Source organism: Mustelus asterias, chromosome 2, assembly GCF_964213995.1.
Source record: "Mustelus asterias chromosome 2, sMusAst1.hap1.1, whole genome shotgun sequence".
Lineage (NCBI taxonomy): Eukaryota > Metazoa > Chordata > Chondrichthyes > Carcharhiniformes > Triakidae > Mustelus > Mustelus asterias.
Genome location: NC_135802.1, coordinates 160199232 through 160217965, shown reverse-complemented (window position 1 = coordinate 160217965; position 18734 = coordinate 160199232).

The following is an 18734-nucleotide window of genomic DNA, read 5'->3' as shown; positions in this document are numbered from 1 at the left end:
AGCAGCCTTTTGTGCGGCACCTTGTTGAATGCCTTCTGGAAATCCAGATACACCACATCAATTGATTTCCTGTTGTTCGCCGTGCTCGTAATGCCTTCAAAGAATTCCACTAAATTAGTTAAACTAGTTAAATTCAGTACATTGGTGGTTTTCAACTACGTTGATGGTTGGTGTGGGAAATTGAGAGTTATATCTGAGATGATCGACCCAGCCCTGCTTCAATACATTCTCAAAACAGTTTGCAGAGTTTATCTGTACCAAATGAGACCTAACCTGAATGTGGTTATTCCTAATGGTGGATACCTAAAACAGAACACTAAACATCCTTGCAGTGGCATAACTCACCTTGATAAATGCAACCTCTTTCCTAGTGAAAAGTTTCAAACTCAAAAGATAACACTGATGCACAAGATTTATGTGTCACTACTATGCTTTTCCACAACCATAACCTAACAAAAGCTACAACAACCTTTGACATATGAAAATAGTTGCAAAATGCAACGGGGCACAGGTATGTGACTAAACTAAAGATGTGCAGGTTAGGTGGATTGGCCATGGTAAAAATGCGGAGGCAACAGGGCGGGGAGGGGTGGCAGGGCGGGGTGCTCTTTCGGAGAGTCAGTGTAGACGCGATGGGCCGGATGGCCTCCTCTTGCACTGTAGGGATTCTATGCTCTACCAAAGAGGGGGGAAAATATAAGTACTTGGACGTATCTCTTGAATCATGCTATATTCTTCCTCCCCAGGGCACTGTGGGGGGGGGAGATATAGAAGATGATGGCATGGCAGGAAATTCTGAAATAGTCATTTTAAAATAAAATATTTTTACACCGATCACAAGTGGGAGTTGATTGAACAGAACCAACTCTCCCCACCCCACCGCTCCTCAGTCCCTGCCCCCAAACCCTTCAATAGGAAGTCCAAGAGTGAGCTGCCAGTTTTAGTTCTGCTCTTTGTTGTCAATCGTTCAGCCCTCCCATCAGGAATGTGGATTACCCGAGTGAATGAGCTGGGTGTGATTGGACTGCGGCTGCCACGTGTGCAGTGTGGGGCAGGCTGACTGTTTCACCCAGGGGAACATCAATGAAGGCACAAAGATGGCCAGGTAAAACTGCAGCTACCAAAGCTGGCAAGCACCAGGTGAGCAGGCAGTCTTTGAAATGAACCATTCAATCTGAAACAAAGCAACCAATCTCTGTTTAATACACTGACATTTACTGAGCCTTGTCCAAGAGGGGACTTTCTTAAATATATGTAATATTTAAGAGAGTGATTGTTTATTGTTAGATAAAGGTGTTAGATGAGGGTGGCACAGTGGTTAGCACTGCTGCCTCACAGCGACAGGGAGCTGGATTTGATTCCCGGTTTGGGTCGCTGTCTGTGTGGAGTTTGCACATTCTCCCCGTGTCTGCGTGGGTTTCCTCCGGGTGCTCCAGTTTCCTCCCATAGTCTGAAAGACGTGCTGATTAGGGTGCATTGACCTGAACAGGCGCCAGAGTCTGGTGACTGGGGGAATTTCACAGTAACTTCATTGCAGTGTTAATGTAAGCCTTACTTGTGACTAATAAATAAACTTTTTTTAAAAAGGTTAGATTTGCCTGGAGAGTTCAAACTACCAATTGGCAGGTTAGCTTTATTTTTAACGGGCAAAAGGGTTCAGGCCTTTAAAAGTGAGGTTTCTTTCCACTAAAGCTGCAACATATTTGAACTGAGAAAATGTTGCAAAATAACAATCCATCTGGCATTTCCCCAAGGCCAACTTTGCCCCCTCAACTTCCTCCTCCTTTCTTCTCCCCCACCCCCTCCCACCTCCCCCAGTATAGGTAATGCTTTTGCTTTACTTAAATTATTTTTCACACCTTTAAACCCTTTATCCCTCCTGCCCAATAACACTTAATTTTGTTTCCCCGTTCTCTTTCCCATCTCCCATCCATATCCTCCCATTCCCTACCTGAAAATGTTGCCTCAGATTCTTTTACTATATTGACCAAACACTCGAGTCTATATACTATTGCCAATTTGTAGCAATGGAAATCACAAAGTAGGACTTTGGCAGTAGTATTGGGGGGAGGATGAGGGGTGAAGCTGGAGGCTGGTCCAAGCCGATCATTGTCTCTTTCTCTAAAGAATTCTGATGCTGTGTACACCTTAAATTGTCTGGGAATTCTGAGTACTACTCAACTATTGAATGGTGATCGAATGAGCTACATATTGAGGGCCATAGGTGGGAGTCTGGACAAAAGTTACTCAATAACAAGATGGGGTTTTCTGAAATAAAAAGATTTCTTCAGGTCAGCCATAATCTATTTGAGTAGCGGAACAGGTTCGAGGGTCTGAATGGCCTACTCTCCGTTCCCAGCTTCGTAAAGTAGTTTTCCCCTCATGTTTTTATTAAATTTACAGACTGCAAATCTCCAGAGCCGAATGATAGCCTCCTCATTTGCTGAGTTCAAGATGATTAGTCCAGCATTTAGTCTGTCCAGGTTGCTTGTGTCTTTAAACAATTGCAGATCTTGCTCAGGCAAGGTGCTCTATATGAGGTGCTGAGATGAAAGGCGAATGGTTGGTGGGTTGGATAAGTCATTGTGGAGCATTAAGTGAGGTACAACATGGATGGTTTCAACCAGCTTGTGGGTTTTGTCGGATGTTTGGGGAATTATTGTCTAAAAGGAGAGGAAGGCAGAGTAGGGGGTTGCAGTTTGATGCGTATAGTTGCATTCAATTATGTCAGCAAGATGTGTGTGGATGACCTGTGCCAGACTGGTGCATAGTACTCTGTGCGGAGTATGATGGGGGTAAGTGTTGAGCTCAGAAGTGTTGTGGCAGCAGTGCCCATGTGGATCCAGCAAGTTTAGGTAAGTTGCTTCTTTTAACCACTGCTGCTGCTTTCCTCATGTGTTCTTGGAAGGACAGAGTCTGATCTAGAGTGACTGGCAAGCATGTTGGGTTGGGATTGTGCTCTAATCACTGGCCATCCATGTAAATATGCAAATTATTATGGCACTGGCATTGTGAAGGTGGCATATGCTGGATACGGATTTTAGAGGGATTCAGTGAGAGATGCCAGGTTCTGCAGTAGTTTGTCAACTTTCTAATGTCTTCATTAAGGAACTAGGTCAAGAGTGCAGAAGGATGGAACTTGGGTAGTGCGACAAAGGCCATCAGCATGGATGAATTTATGGGATGTAGTTTGGGCAAGTTATTTGTATATATGTTGAACAGGTTTGAACCCTGTGGTAATTCATTGGCACGTTTTCTCCATGGACTTCGCCCATGCCCAAAGTGGACTCTGAATTGTCTGTTGCGAAGGAGTGTTTCAAGAACTGTCCAATCCTCTTTGGGTGCATTCTGGACAGCTTTAGGAGCAGGCTAGTGTACCACACTCTATCGTAGGCAGCTGTGAGGTCCAGTAGCACCATGTCTGTCTTCAGGTTCTTTTGGAAGTCATTAACTATGCAGGTGATATCGGAACTTTTTCACATGCATTGAGCCTCTTATGAAAACCAACGTGGTCGACAGTAAGGGGGATTCTTTCTTCCAGAAATTTGTGTTCCAGGATGAGATGCTCAAAGATCATGAAGCACATCGAGTCAGGAATTCGGTCAATAGCTGACCACCAACGTGAGATCATTTCTAGGTTTTGGAACAGCAATGATTTTTGTCATACCGCACATCTTCAGGAGTGGGTTTCAGCTGATGATTCAGAGTCAACAAGTGGTGGTGGATAAATACTTGATAAATTGAGGAATAGAGGGCAATGGGGAAATGGCACAGAATCACAGAATCCTACAGTGCGGAAGGAGGCCATCCGGCCCATCGAGTCTGCACCGATCACAATCCCACCCAGGCCCTATCCCCGTAACCCCATGCATTTACCCTAGCTAGTCCCCTGACACTAAGGGGCAATTTAGCACAGCCAATCCACCTAACCTGCACATCTTTGGACTGTGGGTGGAAACCGGAGCACCCGGAGGAAACTCACGCAGACACGGGGAGAACATGCAAACTCCACACAGACAGTGACCCAAGCCAGGAATCAAACCCAGGTCCCTGGCGCTGTGAGGCAGCAGTGCTAACCACTGTGCCACCGTGCTGCCCTAGAAAAGTAGCTGAGGCCGGCATAGATCAGCCATGATCGTTGTGAATGGTGGGGCGGCTTAAACAGACTGCTGGCCTAACCTGCTCCGATTTCTTGTGTTTTTGTGTCATTGTCACTAATTCGGAAATGTTTGACACTGCCCCACCCTCCCCTTCACAGTAAATAGTTTGGTTTCCGCAATAATTGATTTGAAAAGAGAACTTTGCAATAAACGACATTCCAGGATTACAATTTTAAGGTTAAATTCTGAAGAGCAGCAGAAAAGAGAATTAGATAGATGCATAAGGAAGTAATTTGTAGGGTTATGGGGAAAGAGCCAGGGGAGCCGGATTAATTGGGTATTTCTACCTAAGAACCAGCATAAACACAAAGGATTGCTAGTCTCTTTCTGCGCTGTAGAATTATATGATTCCGTAATCTTTATATCAGATATGAAATTACTCCCTGTTTTTAAATATCATCTTCACAAAGCAGTGGGAGATGGTGGCACAGTGATATTGTCACTGACTAGTAATCCAAAGGCCCAGGCAAATGCTCTGGAGACATGCCCGCTGGTAGAATTTAAAGCTAGTCTCGGTAATGGAGACCATGAAAGCTATCACTGATTACTGTAAAAATCCATCTGGTTCACTCATGTCCTTTAAGGAAGGAAATCTGCCGTCCTTGCCTGGTCTGTCCTACATGTGACTCCAGTCCCACAGCAAAAATGGTTGACTCTTTCTGCCCTCTGAAATGGCCCATCCAGCCACTCAGTTCAAAGGACGCTTAGGGATGGACAACAAGTTGTCCTTGCCAGCAACGCCCACAACCCATAAAAGGATGAAGATAAAAGCAAATCCTTCAATTTTATGTTGAGATGTTCATCTTCACTTCGGCTCCAGCTTTCCTGATTTTTAAAAAACAAATTCCTATCCCATAAACAAGATGACTGACGAGGGGATTCTCACACTAACTTCATCACAGTGTTAATGTAAGCCTACTTGTGACAATAATAAATAAATAAACTTAAACTTAATGATTGTATTGCAACTGATGAACTGCACATTGTCCCTTTGTCTGGACAACAGCACTTTGCAAGCTGATAACAGATTGGAGGTATTGGAGCTTACCTCGATAATAATGCTGGGTTCTGTGTAGGCAGTTGATTATAGGATAATGGAGATATATCTGGTAGTGTTAGCACAAGAGAGTGGCTCATTGACACCATTGTCCAGCAATCTAAACTAATCTGTCCCTGTGAATTAGCTGTGAATTTTCCAGATGGATAGACATTCATCCTGCGCAGCAAACAGCATAAAAGCATTGCATTTCAAGGCACAAATCAGCTGCTAATAATTGTGGACCTTAATGTCAAGGAAATAACCTCTAAAACTCTGGATATGCTACACAAGTGTAAAGTGGGGTGGCGCAGTGGTTAGCACTGCTGCCTCACAGCAGTGCTAACTGCTGGATGAATCAATTCTAAGGTATCAGTGATCTGTCTTCACGGTTGCTCCACAAGAAATCCAATTTTATCCTCCCTCGTACCTTCCCGATGAACGTCTGTTATTTTTAAATGTTAAATCATTTTGATTATTTGAAATGAGGGGGGAGGGGGGTGGAAAAACTCTCTGCTTTCCTGCTGACCTCACCGTAAACTCTAATGTGGGCTGTTTATGATTGATGTCAAGTTCCCCACTGACTTCAGCCACGCTATTGGATGGAAAAGAAAATTGAATGTTTATCAGTGAGATTTGATCTTTAGCAGAGCGGCATCAAGATTATAAATTGGCTCAGTTCCTGGGTGTGAATATTGAGGTGAAATAAATGTAATCAGGCAAAAGGAAAGGCCTCCAATGTATCTAAAAATTCTACATATAATAATGCCCAAACGTTTCCACAACTAATTCATTCTTGCTGTTTAATAGGGCTAACCACTAAACATTTTCCTCGTTATTAAATGTGTTCAGATTGTTAAATGCGGGTCCAAGTGGGATTGAATCATTGTCAAATTGAGAAAATTAAGATAGTAATTATGAAATTAATTAGAACAGCTCATTACTAAATCTTCAGAATGAATGGATAATGTGTAATTGTTCAGTTAGTGGATGGTGTAATTGTACCTCCATCTGATGATGAATCGCATTTGGTATTTCCCATTCAGCACATCCAAGCTGCCTTTCATAGAATCCCTACAGTGCAAAAGGAGGCCACCCAGCTTATTAACTCTGCACCGAATTTTCCCCCCCTGCCCCTGACAGAGTGTCCCACTCAGGCCCTCTTTTCCCCACCCCATCCCCGCAACCCCACACATTTACCACGACTAATCCTTCTAACCCACACACCTTGGGACACTAAGCAGCAATTTAGCACGGCCCATCCATCTAACCTACACACCTTTGGACTGTGGGAGGAAACTGGAGCACCCGGAGGAAACCCATGCAAACACGGGGAGAACGTGCAGACTCCACAGATGATGTGGATCACAAATGATGAAGGAGCAATGCTCCGAAAGCTCGTGATACCAAATAAACCTGTTGGACTTTAACCTGGTGTTGAGACTTCTTACTAGACTCCACAAAGACAGTGACCCAAACTGGGAATGGAACCTGGGTCCCTGGGGTTGTGAGGCAGCACTATGCCACCCCACTTTACACTTGGATAGCATATCCAGAAGTTTTAGAGGTTATTTCCTTGACATTAAGGTCCACAATTATTAGCAGCCGATTTGTGCCTTGTAATGCAATGCTTTTATGCTGTTTGCTGCGCAGGATGAATTTCTATCCATCTGGAAAATTCACAGCTAATTCACAGGGACAGTTGCTAACTTGTGGAATCTGCTGCCACCCATTGGGGGAGCTGGGCACAACGCTGAACAATTTTAAACAGAAAACAGGAGACACAGCTTGACACAAGTGAGTACTTTTTAGGGGCAAATCGATTTCTCGGGTAATTTAAGAACATAAGACCATAAGACCATAAGACATAGGAGCGGAAGTAAGGCCATTCGGCCCATCGAGTCCACTCCACCATTCAATCATGGTTGATTTCAACTCCATTTACCCGCTCTCTCCCCATAGCCCTTAATTCCTCGAGAAATCAAGAATTTATCAATTTCTGTCTTGAAGACGCTCAACGTCTCGGCCTCCACAGCCCTCTGTGGCAATGAATTCCACAGACCCACCACTCTCTGGCTGAAGAAATTTCTCCTCATCTCTGTTCTAAAGTGACTCCCTTTTATTCTAAGGCTGTGCCCCCGCGTCCTAGTCTCCCCTGTTAATGGAAACAACTTCCCTACGTCCATCCTATCTAAGCCGTTCATTATCTTGTAAGTTTCTATCAGATCTCCCCTCAACCTCCTAAACTCCAATGAATATAATCCCACGATCCTCAGACGTTCATCGTATGTCAGGCCTACCATTCCTGGGATCATCCGTGTGAATCTCCGCTGGACCCGCTCCAGTGCCAGTATGTCCTTCCTGAGGTGTGGGGCCCAAAATTGCTCACAGTACTCCAAATGGGGCCTAACCAGTGCTTTATAAAGCCTCAGAAGTACATCCCTGCTTTTGTATTCCAAGCCTCTTGAGATAAATGACAACATTACATTTGCTTTCCTAATTACGGACTCAACCTGCAAGTTTACCTTTAGAGAATCCAGTAACTCAATCCCTTGCAAAATAAAAATAATGAGATGGAAAAGTCATAGAATTGGCTATTAGGTTATAAAATACATTAGATAGTAAATTAAATTGTGATGTTAGCGGAGGCAATTCTTGTAACACTTGTGAAAAGTATCAGAAATGAAAATAAAGGAAAATCTCAGATTTGACAATATTCATTAAAAATGGTAGAATTTCAATGCTGATCCACAAATGTACAACTTTTCCAGTCAGGAGAAGCTATTTAAACTCACAACAGGGATTGAATGAATCATTTAACCTAAATTCTGTGTAACCACAGTATGTTATAAATCATACTTTGGAATGTGTGTCATAAAGTGGTGGTTTGAGCAGAAAATGTGAGTGCTGTTGCATATAACTAGCATAAAAATAAATCTCTCTGCAGAAAAACACTTTGTTAGTGTGATAAAAGCTAAATATTGTGGAGATCGGAAGTAAAAGAAAATGCTGGATAAACTCAGCAGCACTGGCAACATCTGTGGAGAGAGAAGTAGAGTTGACGTTTCGAGTTGAATAGGTCTCACAAAAAGTCAGCATTAACAATTGTTTTGCCTCTTTAGTTCCTTCACCAATAGTTAGGTCACTGTTGGAGCATTGTGACGGGATTTAGGTGACCCTACTATCGAGAAGAGGAGGTCTTTGTGGCACAGTGGGTAGCGTTCCTACCTCTTGAGTCAGGAGCTCTGGGTTCGAGTCCCACGAAGTGGAGATGCCGGCGTTGGACTGGGGTGAACACAGTAAGAAGTCTCACAACACCAGGTTAAAGTCCAACAGGTTTATTTGGTAGCAAACGCCACTAGCATTCGGAGCGCTGCTCCTTCGTCAGGTGAGTGGGAGTTCTGTTCACAAACAGGACATATAAAGACACAAACTCAATTTACAAAATAATGGTTGGAATGCGAGTCTTTACAGGTAATCAAGTCTTAAAGGTACAGACAATGTGAGTGGAGAGAGGGTTAAGCACAGGTTAAAGAGATGTGTATTGTCTCCAGCCGGGACAGTTAGTGAGGTTTTGCAAGCCCAGGCAAGTCGTGGGGGTTACAGATAGTGTGACATGAACCCAAGATCCCGGTTGAGGCTGTCCTCGTGTATGGAACTTGGCTATCAGTCTCTGCTCAGCGACTCTGCGTTGTCGTGTGTCGTGAAGTCAGCCTTGGAGAACGCTTACCCGAAGATCAGAGGCTGAATGCCCGTGACCGCTGAAGTGCTCCCCAACAAGAAGAGAACAGTCTTGCCTGGTGATTGTCGAGCGGTGTTCATTCATCCGTTGTCGTAGCGTATGCATGGTTTCCCCTATGTACTATGCCTCGGGACATCCTTTCCTGCAGCGTATCAGGTAGACGACGTTGGCCGAGTCACAAGAGTATGTACCGTGTACCTGGTAGATGGTGTTCTCACGTGAGATGATGGCATCCATGTCGATGATCCGGCACGTCTTGCAGAGGTTGCTGTGGCAGGGTTCTGTGGTGTCGTGGTCATTGTTCTCCTGAAGGCTGGGTAGTTTGCTGCGGACAATGGTCTGTTTGAGGTTGTGCGGTTGTTTGAAGGCAAGAAGTGGGGGTGTGGGGATGGCCTTGGCGAGATGTTCGTCTTCATCAATGACATGTTGAAGGCTCCGGAGAAGATGTCGTAGCTTCTCCGCTCCGGGGAAGTACTGGACAACGAAGGGTACTCTGTCCGCTGTGTCCCGTGTTTGTCTTCTGAGGAGGTCAGTGCGGTTTTTCGCTGTGGCACGTCGGAACTGTCGATCGATGAGTTGAGCGCCATATCCTGTTCTTATGAGGGCATCTTTCAGTGTCTGGAGGTGTCTGTTGCGAAGGCAAACACACCCGGCCGTCCCATCGTATCGGGCAATGGGACCCTGTGCGAGAACCTCTCCGGCTACGTCGAGGGCATCCTGAAACCCATTGTGCAAAGAACCCCCAGCTTTTGTCGCGACACGACGGACTTCCTACAGAAACTCAGCACACATGGAGCAGTTGAACCAGGAGCGCTCCTCGTCACAATGGATGTCTCGGCACTCTACACCAGCATCCCCCACGATGATGGCATTGCTGCAACTGCCTCAGTACTCAACGCCGACAACTGCCAGTCTCCAGATGCAATTTTACAACTCATCCGCTTCATCCTGGACCACAAATGTCTTCACCTTCAACAACAAGTTCTTCATCCAGACACACACAACAGCCATGGGGACCAAATTCGCACCTCAATATGCCAACATCTTCATGCACGGGTTCGAATAAGACTTCTTCACCGCACAGGACCTTCAACCGATGTTATACACTAGATACATCGATGAAATTTTCTTCCTTTGGACTCATGGTGAACAATCACTGAAACAACTATATGATGACATCAACAAGTTCCATCCCACCATCAGACTCACCATGGAACACTCCGGAATCGGTTGCATTCTTGGACACATGCATCTCCATCAAGGACGGTCACCTCAGCACTTCACTGTACCGCAAGCCCACGGATAACCTCACAATGCTCCACTTCTCCAGCTTCCACCCTAAACACATTTAAAAAAGCCATCCCCTACGGACAAGCCCTCCATATACACAGGATCTGCTCAGATAAGGAGGATCGCAACAGACACCTCCAGACGCTGAAAGATGCCCTCATAAGAACAGGATATGGCGCTCTACTCATCGATCGACAGTTCCGACGCACCACAGCGGAAAACCGCACCGACTTCCTCAGAAAAACCTGAAAGGTTCTTTGTACAATTACAAGGCAGAGAATTTGAACTATCTAGAAGGACAAGGGCAGCAGGCACAAGTCAGGAGTGTGATGGAATATTCCCCACTTGCCTGGATGGGTGCAGCTCCAACAACACTCAAGAAGTTTGACACCATCCAGGTCAAAGCAGCCCGCTTGTTTGGCACCCCTTCCACAAACATTCAATCCCTCCACCACCGACGCTCAGTAGCAGCAGTGTGTACCATCTACAAGATGCACTGCAGCAACTCACCGAAGATCCTTCGACAGCACCTTCCACCCACAACCACTTCCACCTCGAAGGACAAGGGTAGTAGCTACATGGGAACACCACCACCTGCAAGTTCCCCTCCAAGCCACTCACCATCCTGACTTGGAAATATATCACCGTTCCTTCACAGTCGCCGGGTCAAAATCCTGGAATTCCCTCCCTAACGGCATTGTGGGTCAACCCACAGCACATGGACTGCAGCGATTCAAGAAGGCAGCTCACCACCACCTTCTTAAGGGCATCGAGGGATGGGCAATAAATGCTGGCCCAGCCAATGATGCCCATATCCCACGAATGAATAAAAGGCAGTGGAAGCACCATCTGTTCCCAGTTCCACTTCATGTCACACATCATCCTTGCTTGAAGGTATCTTTTAGTGCCCCGGGACAAAATTCTGCAACTCCCTGCATAATAGAACTCTGAAGATGCCTACACCACACGCACATCACAGCGGATCATCATGACAGGATAGCACGATGGTTAGCACTGCTGCCTCACAGTGCAGAGGAAGGCCATTCAGCCCATCGTACTTGTGCTGTTTCTTTGAAAGAGCTATCCAATTAGTCCCACTCCTGCGCTCTTTCCCCAAAGTCTTGTAACTTTATTCCCGTCTAGTCTGTAATTCCCTTAATTGCCTTAATCTGTTATCTTCTGTGAATGGGAACAATTTCTGCTTATTTATTCTATCAGAACCCTTCGTGATTTTGAATGCCTCTGTCACATCTCCTCTGAACCTTCTCTGCTTGAAGAATGACCCCAGTTTCTCCAGTCTCTCTATGTCACTAAAATCCCACATTCTTGGTGTCATTCCAGTAAATCTCCTCCGCACCCTCTCCAAGGCTTGGACATCCTTTATAAAGTGTGGTGCCCAGAATCAAACACACTAACCAGCTGAGGCTGGGTAAAAAGCAGCCTATTGCCTCAGTATCCGTCTGAATGAGATGTTAAACGCTGGAGCACTAACTGTCCTTTCGAGTGGACGTGCAAGAGATTGTGTGGGAGTTCCCTCGGGTTTAACCTATTTACATATATGTATCTATTCCTCGACCAAAAGCTAAAACAGATGGTCTGGTCATTTGTGGGAGTTTGTTGTCTGCAAATTCTCTGCCGCATTGTCCTGTGTTGCAACAGTGACTACACTGTGTAGCCAGATTGGCTCCTTGGAATGTCTTGAGGTTGTGGAAAGAGTTACATAAATGAATGCCTTTCCATTTATAACTTTGAGGTTTGGATTGCATTTCCGTGTGAAACCTGTTATTCTTAGCAAGGACTTGTTTTCAATTTACAGTTGCATAAAGGATATAGTTAAAGTCATGCCAGTCAGCAGTGGAGGCAAGCTACTTTGGAAAATATAACAAATATCAGAGCATAAGATGTGAGCTTCTATTGGATAGTCCGTGGTATATATCGAGCGAAAATTGATGACGTATTTATAATTTCACACAGTGAGGAAGTGGGTGAAATGTCTGGTTCAGCATTTTGTAATGGTTAGTTTATTTTTACTAAAACAATCTGTTGGTTTTGAACCCGAGTCTCCGACTGAGCAAAGATTCAGATCCACCTGAAACTACAAAGGGTCGTGAATGTAGTCCAATCCATCACGCAAACCAGCCTCCCATCCATTGACTCTGTCTACACTTCCCGCTGCCTCGGCAAAGCAGCCAGCATAATTAAGGACCCCACACACCCCGGATATTCTCTCTCCCACCTTCTTCTGTTGGGAAAAAGATACAAAAGTCTGAGGTCACGTACCAACTGACTCAAGAACAGCTTCTTCCCTGCTGCTGTCAGACTTTTGAATGGACCTACCTTGCACTAAGTTGATCTTTCTCTACACCCTAGCTATGACTGTAACACTACATTCTGTACTCTCTCGTTTCCTTCTCTATGAACGGTATGCTTTGTCTGTATAGTGCGCAAGAAACAATACTTTTCATTGTATACATGTGACAATAATAAATCAGATCAAATCAAATCTTGCACGGAAAGGAGAAACAGATTCCAGACCTGCTGTTCAGTGGAAAATTATCTCTGTATAATCTCTGAGTCTCAGCATTATTTGCTCAGATATGGGACGTGGGTGGGTTGGGGGAGGGAAGTTCACTCTGGATCTCGGGGCATGAGATCCACTTACAGGAGGGCTGGGCGATAGTGACCAACAGAAAATATCCTGTGTTAAACTTCTTTAGCACCTTAGGATGAAAGATCCTCTTGACAGCTACAGGGAGTGATTTTGCATGATGTTCATTGACTTGAAGATCAGCAGTAAGCCCATCCTGGAAACTTGGACACAGAGTTCAGTACTTCCCACCACATTATAAAATGAGAGGTTGAAAATCTTAGTGTGGCTCTTAATGTCCAAATTCAAATTCTCAATATTACTCAAACATCTGTTTATAAATTCACAACTGTAGAAGCTCACAGGGCAGAACAATGATATTTGACTCACTGCACCTTGTTGAGAAACCTAAAATTAATTCCACTAGGGGGCGGCACGGTGTCACAATGGTTAGCACTGCTGCCTCACAGTGCCAGGGACCTGGGTTTGCTTCCCGGCTTGGGTCACTGTCTATGTGGAGTTTGCATGTTCTCCCCGTGTCTGCGTGGGTTTCCTCCGGGTGCTCCAGTTTCTGGTTAGATGCTGGTTAGATGCATTGGCCATGCTAAATTCTCCCTCAGTGTACCCGAACAGGCGCCGGAGTGTGGTGACTAGGGGATTTTTACAGTAATTTCATTGCTGTGTTAATGTAAGCCTACTTGTGACACTAATAAATAAACGTTAATCTTTAAACTTTAACTTTAAAACTTCAAACTTAAAACTTTTAAAACACTATCCTGCTCTCTCCCTCTTCCCCTCTCCCCCCTCCCTTCTCCCTCTTCCCCTCTCCCCTCTCCCTCTTCTCCCTCTCCCGCTCTTCTCCCTCTCCCTCTCTTCTCCCCTCTCCCTCTCTTCTCCCCCTTCTCCCTCTCTTCTCCCTCTCCCTCTCTTCTTCCTCTCCCTCTCCTCTCCTCTCCCTCTCTCCCCCTCCCCCTCTCTCTTCCCATAGCCATGTAGATTTCCTCTGTTTCTACAAGCCTGTCCAATGGCACTTTCACCTCTGACTCACAAGGTCCTGGGCTTAAGTCCCATACCAGAAATTCAGAGCACAAATTCTTGGCTGGAACTCCGGTGAAGGATGCTGAGGGAGAACGCACTGTCAGAGGTGCCATCTTTCAGGTGAGATATTAAACTGAGGTCCTGTTGGGGTTTTGTACAAGATCCCGTGACAGTTTTTAGAAGCAGAGCAGGGGAGATATCCCCAGTGTACTTAACAATATTTATTCCTCAACAAACACAAAAGTTTATCTGGTCACTTATTCCAATGTGAGTTTGTGGGAGATTGGAATGTGAACAATTGACTGCTGCCTTCCCCGACCTTACAACAGTGACTACATTTCAAAAGGACTTCATTGGCTGCAGTGTGCTGTAGGATGTCCTTGTGAAAAGTGTTATATAAATGCAAATTTTCTTTTTATTAAATGTTCTGCCGTGGGGAGGGCGTCAGCTGGGATGAGGGATGATTGCAGAGGGAGGGGGTCTGCCTCCCGGGGTGAGGGGGGTCTGCCTCCTGGGGTGAGGGGGGGTCTGCCTCCTGGGGTGAGGGGGGGGCCTGCCTCCCGGGGTGAGGGGGGGGAGGAGTCTGCCTCCCGGGGGGGGGGGGTCTGCCTCCTGGGGTGGGGGGGGGGGAGTCTGCCTCCTGGGGTGGGTGGGTCTGCCTGCAGGGGGAGGGCTGGAGATTGGGGTGCTTTGGGACGGGAGGTGGTTCAGAGCTGGCCCGAGAATGGTCGTGGGAGCCACGATCGGGCCGTGGGGGTGTCAGGAGAGGCAGCACTGTGGGGGCCCTGGGCTGGCCAGCAAACTGCAGGCTGATAGATCGGGACCACTGCGCATGTGCAGAGTTCCAGAACTGTCAAACTCAGGCATGAATAGGCCCAGCTTCCCCGAGCTTTTAATGATATTCACGATTGTGACCTCTGCATTGCACAGAATATGGGAGATTCGAGTCTGAGACCCCACTGAAAAAACAATCGTGAATTACACCAGTTTTCCCGCGAATTCAGCACTTAGAATTTTTTTTGGGAGAATCACCCCCATCATCTGGACCAGATTTATTTTATTCTGTATTGTGTAGAGAGATATCTGGAGGAATTTAATAGCCTCTTCTAATGGGGATGGATATCACTAAGCTCCAACAGAATACTAACAACAGGTTTAAAGAAGGGCTCAGGTTTACCTGAGTCCAGATCTTGCAGTCAGTGATGAAGTTTGTTACACTTATACTTACCCACAGACATTTTGTCAGCTTCTGAGTAGCAACCTACAATTACTATGGATCTATATCAGCATGGTGCATTCTACAGGGAATTCACCATGTGTATAAGCAGAGTGAGTGACAACGTGGTTCTTCAGTCAATCAGCAAGTATACACTGAATATTTTCTCGTGATGTAAAATTATCTAGAGAAACTGAAATAAAGAGAGGGAGAGAAAGATGGGATCACGATAGAGGGATAACAGAGACAAAAGGTGTAGATCTAAATTACTTTAATTTAAAAAAATCCCAGCAATAATTAACATCTGAAGGAATGAGACTCCACATTTGTAAAGGTGTTGTTTTCAGGGCCAGATTTGGTAGCCTTTGAGATTCATCACATCATTAACCCACATCTGAATGTACCAGTCCTAACTCTCTCAGACATTTTTAATGGTTATCTAATGAGTAAATAACCCTTCATCTGGTTTAATAATTGTCTCTCAGCAAGATATCAGTGTAGCAAAACTTGTGGAAGAGCAGAGAAAACTCGACAGCAACTTCCAAACTTCTGAGTTTAACTGTGAATGTGTAGATGCCAGTAGTTTGCCATCTGATTTATTCTAACGGTTAGTATTGACATCTTCACTATTATTCAGAATCATAGAATCCCTACAGTGCAGAAGAGACCATTCAGCCCATCGAGTCTGCAACGACTCTCTGACAGAGTAACTTACCCAGGCCCTTCTCCCCTTCCAAAGCATTGAATGTATTCAAGAAGTGGCTGGAATAAACACTTGGGGCGAACGGGATCAAGGGTTATGGGGAAAAAGCAGAATTAGGCTATTGAGTTGGATGATCAGCCATGATCGTGATGAATGGCGGAGCAGGCTCGAAGGGCCAAATGGCCCCTACGGCTCCTATCTTCTATATCTCCGTGACCCCAAACATTTTCCCATGGCTAATCTCCCTAACCTACACATCTTGCGACACTAAGGGGGCAATTTAGCTTGGTCAATGCACCTAACCTGCACATCTTTGGACTGTGGGAGGAAAGTGGAGCACCCGGAGGAAACCCACACAGACACAGGGAGAACGTACAAACCCAACACAGTCAGTGACCCAAGGCCGGAATTGAACTCGGGTCCCTGGTGCAGTGAGGCAGCAGTGCTAACCACAGTGCCAAATTCTGGGCCTTTTAAGTGCCTGGGCCTTATTTCCTTCAAGACTGCACTCTTTAATTATAAATCTTCCTTTCATCTTCTGTTAAATTCTGCAGTTGGTATTTTTGGTATGTACTGCTTGATGAAGGAGTACAATATGTCCTTTCACTCGAATTCTCCACCTACAGATCTGAAAATATCAGCTGCATCTCCAATCTTTTCAGTTTGATTAGTTTAATCGAACTGCTCTGGAAGTTAGTTTTCATACGGATTATCCCAGGCATTTGTCAAGAAGGATAAACCAGGATGGACTCTGTTTTGTGTCGGATTTATCAGTGTCGGCTAGAGTGGATGGACAGAGCACTGCAATTACTCTCCCGTGGTAAGAAGCGTGAATAGATTAACGCGAGCTGTTGTTGCTGATTGCTGTCCTGTGACTGCCCCTTGTGGGTGTGTCTGAGCATTGGAAAGGGACATTGGGTTCACGATTTAATACTCAGTTAACCTCTCTATCTCTCTGTCCTTCTTTAAGATGCTCCTTAAAACCTACCTACTCGACCAAGCTTCAAGTCACTTGCTCTAATATCGCCTTACCTTTAGGCTTTGTGGTCCTCAGGAAACCTGGAGACATTTCAGTACAATACAGGTGTAGCTCAAACTCACCCAGAAAGAAGTTCAGCAAGTTAGATCATAGATCATGGAATCATAGAATCCTACAGTGTTGAAGGAGGCCATTCGGACCATCGAGTCTGCACCGACCACAGTCCCACCCATCCACTATCCCCATAACCCCAAACATTTACCCTAGCTAGTCCCCCTGTCACTAAGGGGTACTTTAGCATGGCCAATCCACCTAATCCGCACATCTTTGGACTGTGGGAGGAAACCGGAGCACCCGGAGGAAACCCACGTAGACACGGGGAGACTGTGCAGACACAGACGGTGACCCAAGCCGGGAATTGAACACAGGTCCCTGGCGCTGTGAGGCAGCAGTGCTAACCACTGTGCCACCGTGCCGCCAAGTGATGGCATCGGTCACCTGTTATCATTAGGAAGACCTTTCAGTTTGGGGCTATTCAGGGTGGAGAATCAGAGAGAAAAATGGATCATAAAACATGACGTCAAACTCAACAAAGAAACGGAATAGAGTTTCAGATAAATAAACCGTCAGAATCATAGAATCCCTACAGTGCAGAAAGAGGCCATTCAGCCCATTGAATTTGCACTAACAACAATCCCAGCCAGGTCCTATCACTGTAACCTCACATATTTACCCTGCTAATCCACCTGACACTAAAGGGCCATTGAACACGGCCAATCAACCTAACCCGCACATCTCTGTTACCTTGTAATCATTCATTCACGCAATACAAAATTCAATACAGCACTTCTTTTGATAGAAGACACTGTACAACTCAGAATGGAGTTCACTTTCCAGCTCATCTATCATTTCTATCAAAGTGATCAGACGCTGAAGCCACATCCTGTCCTCAGACTTTGCTGAGCTGCAGCTGAACAGGTGATGGCAGCTCACTAGCTCCCTCAAGTGGCCATACCTTGTGTGTGAATCTACCCTATACCTGTAATGACAACCTAATTGATTATGGGGAATAATAATACCAAGTCTGATCCAATATCAAGCAGATGTTCACTTTGCAGCACTTGACACAGTGCAAGAATAAGAGAAAATAAACACTCCAAACCAAGTATGTGAATTAAATCATGCTGTGCTGCATACCAACATCAGTTAATCACCAGGTGCAATCTTGCAATGCCTACCTGTCTCTGAGTACCTTTGTCTATCCTAGCTCTCCTGTACTTTGCTATTCCAATGGATGCAGCATGGCTGGTGGAAGGTTGACTTTTGGTGGAGGAGAAGGGCAGACGGCCTTGAACAGCTGTGCCCTGGAAGGCCCAGCTTCAGCCTCTATCATCTCAGCATTGACAGTGGCAGTCTGGATTGTCCGACTGACCAGTGATAGCAAGGGCACTGACGGAGTGGCAGTGGTGGGAGGACAGAGGAGATTTACAAGGATGTTGTCAGGACTGGGAAATTGCAGCTCTGCGGAAAGACTGGATAGGCTGGGATTATTCTCCTTCGGACAGACGAGATTTACGAGGATGTTACCAGGACTGGTAAATCAAGGGGCAACATGGTGACACAGGGTAACATGATGGCACAGTGGTTAGCACTGCTGCCTCACAGCGCCAGGGACCCGGGTTCAATTCCCGGCTTGGGTCACTGTCTGTGTGGAGTCTGCACGTTCTCCCCATGTCTGCGTGGGTTTCCTCCGGGTGCTCCGATTTCCTCCCACAGTCCGAAAGACGTGCTGGTTAGGTGCATTGGCCGTGCTAAATTCTCCCTCAGTGTACCCGAACAGGCGCTGGAGTGTAGTGACTAAGGGATTTGCACAGTAACTTCAATGCAGTAAGCCTACTTGTGACAGTAATAAATAAACTTAAACTTAAAACTTAAAATGCAGCTCTGAGGAAAGATTGGAGAGGCTGAGATTTTATCTCCTTG